General features: G+C 38.4%; 1 long non-coding RNA gene across 1 annotated transcript; it reads left to right on the top strand.

Annotated features, from left to right (window-relative positions):
• Nucleotides 1–2,758: 2,758 nt before the first annotated feature.
• On the top strand, nt 2,759–6,010 carry LOC114897010. The gene is made up of 3 exons (XR_003793978.1): nt 2,759–2,776; nt 3,970–4,039; nt 5,927–6,010. It is a non-coding gene; the product is annotated as an uncharacterized LOC114897010 (long non-coding RNA).
• The last annotated feature ends 497 nt before the right edge of the window (nt 6,011–6,507 follow it).

The following is a 6,507-nucleotide window of genomic DNA, read 5'->3' as shown; positions in this document are numbered from 1 at the left end:
CCTATGTTTTCCTCTAAGAGTTTTATAGTGCCTGGCCTTACATTTAGGTCTCTAATCCATTTTGAGTTTATTTTTCTGTATGGTGTTAGGGAGTGTTTTAATTTCATTCTTTTGCATGTACCTGTCCAGTTTTCCCAGCACCACTTATTGAAGAGACTGTCTTTTCTCCATTGTATATCCTTGCCTCCTTTGTCATAGATTAGTTGACCATAGGTGCATGGGTTTATCTCTGGGCTTTCTATCCTGTTCCATGGATCTATATTTCTGTTTTTGTGCCAGTACCATATTGGCTTGATTACTGTAGCTTTGTAGTATAGTCTGAAGTTAGGGAGTCTGATTCCTCCAGCTCCGTTTTTTTCCCTCAAGATTGTTTTGGCTATTCGGGGTCTTTTGTGTGTCCATACAAATTTTAAGATTTTGTGTTCTAGTTCTGTAAAAAATGCCATTGGTAATTTAAAAGGGATTGCACTGAATCTGTAGATTGCTTTGGGTAGTATAGTCATTTTCACAATATTGATTCTTCCAATCCAGGAACATGGTATATCTCTCCATCTGTTGGTATCATCTTTAATTTCTTTCATCAGTGTCTTATAGTTTTCTGCATACAGGTCTTTTGTCTCCCTAGGTAGGTTTATTCCTAGGTATTTTATTCTTTTTGTTGCAGTGGTAAATGGGAGTGTTTCCTTATTTTCTAGTTCAGATTTTTCATCATTAGTGTATTTCTGTGCATTAATTTTGTATCCTGCAACTTTACGAAATTCATTGATTAGCTCTAGTAGTTTTCTGGTGGCACTTTTAGGATTCTCTATGTATAATATCATGTCATCTGCAAACAGTGACAGTTTTACTTCTTCTTTTCCCATTTGTATTCCTTTTATTTCTTTTTCTTCTCTGATTGCCGTGGCTAGGACTTCCAAAACTATGTTGAATAATAGTGGTGGGAGTGGACATCCTTGTCTTGTTCCTGATCTTAGAGGAAATGCTTTCAGTTTTTCACCATTGAGAATGATGTTTCCTGTGGGTTTGTCATATATGGCCTTTATTATGTTGAAGTAGCTTCCCTCTTTGCCCAGTTTCTGGAGAGTTTTTTATCATAAATCAGTGTTGAATTTTGTCAAAAGCTTTTTCTGCATGTATTGAGATGATCATATTTTTTTTTTTTTTTTTGCGGTATGCGGGCCTCTCACTGTTGTGGCCTCTCCCGTTGCGGAGCAACAGGCTCCGGATGCGTAGGCTCAGCGGCCATGGCTCACAGGCCCAGCTGCTCCACGGCATGTGGGATCCTCCCAGACTGGGGCACGAATCCGTGTCCCCTGCATTGGCAGGTGGACTCTCAACCACTGCGCCACCAGGGAAGCCCTTTGCCTCTATTCTTTTTCCAAGGTCCTGGATCATCTTCACTATCATTCTGAATTCTTTTTCTGGAAGATTGCCTATCTCCATTTCGTTTAGTTGTTTTTCTGGTGTTTTATCTTATTCCTCCATCTGGTACATAGCCCTCTGCCTTTTCATCTTGTCTGTCTTTCTGTGATTGTGGTTTTTGTTCCACAGGCTGCAGGATTGTAGTTCTTCTTGCTTCTGCTGTCTGCCCTCTGGTCAACTATCATCATTTCTAATTTCATCTGATCTTTAGGAATTAGACACGAACGTAACTGTGGTTGATCATCATCTTTCAAAGTTTCCTTTTATAATGTTTATAATACATAAAGCAAAAGAAAGAAAAGGATAAAACATTCCATGTTCAAGCAAAAGCTATCCTGGTTCTCTCTTTTTTTTTCATACTTCCAAAGTGCTCACTCTGTTATTATTAGGAAGCATTGTGAACAATATGGAGCTTTAAGAGTACCAATGGGGGGTGCTTCCCTGGAGGCACAGTGGTTAAGAATCCGCCTGCCAATGCAGGGGACACGGGTTCGAGCCCTGGTCCGGGAAGATCCCACATGCCGCAGAGCAACTAAGCCCATGTGCCACAACTACTGAAGCCTGTGTGCCTAGAGATCGTGCTCCGGAACAAGGGAAGCCACCGCAATGAGAAGCCTGCGCACCAGAACAAAGAGTAGCCCCTGCTTGCTGCAACTAGAGAAAGCCCGCGTGCGGCAATGAAGACCCAATGCAGCTAAAAAAAAAAAAAAAAAAAAGAGAAAAGGAGTACCAGTGGGAACTTCCTTGGTGGTGCAGTGGTTAAGAATCCGCCTGTCAATGCAGGGGACACGGGTTCGAGCCCTGGTCCGGGAAGATCCCATATGCCGCGAAGCAACTATGCCCGTGTGCCACAACTACTGAACCTGTGCTCTAGAGCTTGTGAGTCACAACTACTGAGCCCGTGTGCCACAACTACTGAAGCTTGTGTGTCTAGAGCCCATGCTTCGAAACAGGAGAAGCCACCGCAATGAGAAGCTCGTGTACCACAATGAAGAGTAGCCCCCCCTCGCTGCAACTAGAGAAAGCCCGAGCACAGACATGAAGACCCAACGCAGCCAAAAAAAAGAAAAAAAGAGTACCAAGGGGTTCAGAAATGGAAGAAGGAAGGAAGCTGTGAAAACCAAGAATGACATTCTCTTAAGTATGAATTAGCTACTTGTAAGCTGGATTCCTTAAGCCAAAACATTGTTCCCATATTGCCTGAATTTTTTCATGTTACATTATACTGTTGGAAATTCTACTAAATTGGATTGAGTGTTTGCATTAACTAACATTCTGTTTATTCTTAGGGAAGTCAAGGAGGAGAAAGATCCTTTTTTCTCCCTTTCTTTTATTCCGCAAATCTAGAATTCAGGTTAGTATTATTAGATTACGTACTTAGCCCAATATTGACATCTTTTCTGAGACTATCTTGTGAATTTAAATATCATCAGTAATATGGTTGGAATTTGGCAAAACTCTTCCAAAATTAAGTATGCTTGATTGCTTTCTTTTCTTTCATTTTAGAGCCATATTTGAAAATGAAAGCAGAGGTGACAGTATACATATAATGGCTACATAGAAAATATACTTAAGCTCTATCATTTTCAGTCAATGAAAATTAATTGGGGGCTTCCCTGGTGGCACAGTGTTTAATAATCCACCTGCCAATGCACGGGACATGGGTTCAAGCCGTGGTCCGGGAAGATCCCACATGCTGTGGAACAACTAAGCCTGTGCACCACAACTACTGAGCCTGTGCTCTAGAGCCTGTGAGCCACAACTACTGAAGCCCACGTGCCTAGAGCCTGTGCTCCACAACAAGAGGAGCCACCACAATGAGAAGCCTAGGCACCGCAACGAAGAGTTAGCCCCCGTTTGCGGCAACTAGAGAAAGCCTACATGTAGCAATGAAGACCCAACGCAGCCATAAAAAGACAGGAGAGCATGCATTAAAAAAAAAATGTTTGTCTGAAAGAAAAAAAAGAAAATTAATTGAATTGGGTGGATAAGAAAAGACTCAGGGTCCCTAAAAATTTGGAGAAATTCTATCCAAAATAGAAAATAGAGGTCCTCAGAATGCTAAGAGCCAGAAGGAGGAAAGCCAGATGGAGGGGGAGGTCTTTCTCATGGCCAGCACACTCAGGTTTTTTTTTTTTTAATTGATTCAAACATCAAGGATATGGTACTTGGCAAACAAGTTGGAAAAGAGATATTCAGGTGAATAGACAGTGAATTGTTTCCAGATTAAAAGAGTACAACTGGTAGGCTTAGGGAATTCAAGGGACAGGAAGAATACATAGTTGACTTTTGAACAACACACAGGTTTGAACTGTGAGGCTCCATTGGTAGGTGGATTTTTTTCAATAAATAACTACAGTACTAATCCACCATAGGTTGAATTTACAGATAAGGAACAAGGGAGGAACCACGGATACAGAATGGTGGATATGGAGGGCCATAATTATGCGTTATACTCAGGGTGTGTGTGTGTGTGTCGGTGTCCCTAATCCCCGTGTTGTTTAAGGGTTAATTGTAGTTTGATTTTTCACTTGTAATTTTCCAAAGGGAAAACTGCAAAACACTGAAACCTATTGAAGACAAAGGCCTAGAGAGAATGCAACAAAACCTGTTGATGGTAAGTAATGGGAGGAAAATAAATGCTAAGAACTTTGAGACATTTACTTTGAAGCCTTTGTACTTGAGTCACTTTAAATAACAAAATAACACAAAAGAACTACCATTTCCTGAAAAGTGTTATTTTCCCCAGGAAAGAAAAACTCTCAGAGATGTATTTTACCCCCTCTATTCCACAAGGAAAGAAATGAAGGAAAAAGTTAGAGTCTAATAAAAAAACCTCTTTTTAGAAATTCTCTCTTTAAGCCTAAGAGCATACTGGAATCTTGTAGGTACATACATCCCAAAGGAGTGTGAGGATCTAGGGTCCCCCCAGTTTTCTCTGATGAGGAACAAAAACCAACAAATAAGAGGGCTGAATTGAGGAAAAGACTCTTAGCAGGGGAGGAAGAGAAGGACTTTAGTCCCTGTGTATAGAGGGGTGGCTTCTTACACCCCTTCTTTCCAAAGGGGAGAAAGTGCACAACGATATTTATGACTTATATCACCTTTAGAGAAATACTGAATGACCATTACTCATGGGTACACACCTTGACAGAAATGCAAAACTGAGGTTAACATACTAGCTTCACTAAGAAAATTATGCACCAAAATACGAGTAAATAATCAAGTATTGGCTTCTTTTAACTAAAAAATACATACCAAATGAGGAAAACTGACAAATCAGTAAATGGAAAATTTTAAAATTACATGTTTTAAAAATAAGTCAGATGTCAATATGGTATCACTCGCTAGCCTAAGTAAAATGTCTTAATGACTATTCATACTGTTACTGTGTATCTTTACTTTGATAGATTTAGGCTTGTCATTATATTAGTTGATACTATTTTAAGCACCATGCCTAAAAAGAATGATAAAATGGGAAATCCTTAATCTGTTATTTCACTAGTTTGAAATCTACACCTTCTATTTTATATCTGTGGATCCTGACAGGTCAGAAAGCAGGTAACATCAAGATAACCATGAATCTTGTATATAGAAAACTGAAGGATTATGTCACATGGAAAGGAGAAATAATGACAATGTTAAATAAAATAAATGATCTTGAATGGTACTTGATTTCTGAGAGGAACCAGGAGGATGCAGAAAATATTAGCAAATTTATGCAATACATAAAAGCAGAGAGGCAGAAACACACATAGCGGGTCCAACAACAGCAATAACTGTAGCTGTTAATCAGAGAGTAGTACTCAACATGCAAGTACAGAAGCTGATAGCATAGTTTTAGGAATTTATATACAGGAATGAAAACACGGAATAGGGTTGAAAGAAACAGTACCAAAGATGAATATTATATCCATCCTTTGTGTATTATTTGGCTCTTTCCCCCTGAAGTCTATAGGGATTTCAGAGTACATTTTAGTCTAAGTATAGGTTCAGGGTCCAGCAATTTACTATTATAACAATAGGGCATGTTGAAGCATGATATCAACGTTGAATTGGATGCCCTCCTAAAATTTTTTCTAGTCCTTTGATTCTATATTTTAATACTATTGAAACACTACTTCTGGAAAAAATACAAAGAATTTTTGTGTGACCCCAATTCATTATTTTATAGTTAAATATAGCATAAATCCAGGAAACACACTCCTAACATATGGGAGTTATCATGTATAAACGTGTTTGAAAATAATGTACTGCCGTTATTGGCAGAAATTTATAAAGCAATGTTATAAACTAAATCATACATCTTTTTCTAAGCTATCCTGATAACTCAGCTGAGAGGAAGTTAAAGTCTTAATTTTCCAAGATGCTTTATCTTTTGACATGCTACCATCTTTCTATCTCTGATTGTATTAGAGGTTTTAGGAAAACAGGTTGCAAATTTATTACCTTCTGATTCTGGTACAGGGACTAATAATGTATTACCCATTTCATTCTAAAACAGAGTGAACTGCAGCTGTCTTAAGATTGGCTTTTCAAAATGGGTACTAAGTAAGTAAAAACTTCATTTCAAATTTACCTATAGGAGATATATTACAGGGAATTCTGCCAGGGAATTAGGACTCAGAGCTTTCACTGTTGTGGCCCAGGTTCGATCCCTGGTAGGGGAAGTAAGATCCCACAAGCCGCACGGCGCTGGCAAAAAAAAAAACCCCAAAAGACAAAAAAACAAAAAACCTACAGAAAGGAAAAAAATAAAATGAGCTTTATGTAGTATATGTCGGGAGAATTTTCATCCTCCTAATCTGTTTTTAGAAAAACATGTTTGGGCTATCAAGCTAGGCCATGAAGAAGGTTGATGATATCCTCCATATATTTAGGTTTCAATAAATTCCACAGTTTTGATTAGCTTCTCAAAATAAAGCTAAATTCTAAGAAAGTCTATATGTATGAATTATATATGCACATATATATATAAAATATGTATGTGTGTATGCATATTATGTATATATATTAGATGTGTGCATACATATAATCTATATAGCTCTGTAGAAAAACACACCTGGGTATGCATAATTATCAAAA

Source organism: Monodon monoceros, unplaced genomic scaffold (genome assembly GCF_005190385.1).
Source record: "Monodon monoceros isolate NGI ecotype Baffin Bay Population unplaced genomic scaffold, NGI_Narwhal_1 Super_Scaffold_16, whole genome shotgun sequence".
NCBI classification, from domain to species: Eukaryota; Metazoa; Chordata; class Mammalia; order Artiodactyla; family Monodontidae; genus Monodon; species Monodon monoceros.
The sequence above is the reverse complement of the archived record's forward strand: the minus strand, read 5'-3'. Positions and strand labels throughout refer to the sequence as shown.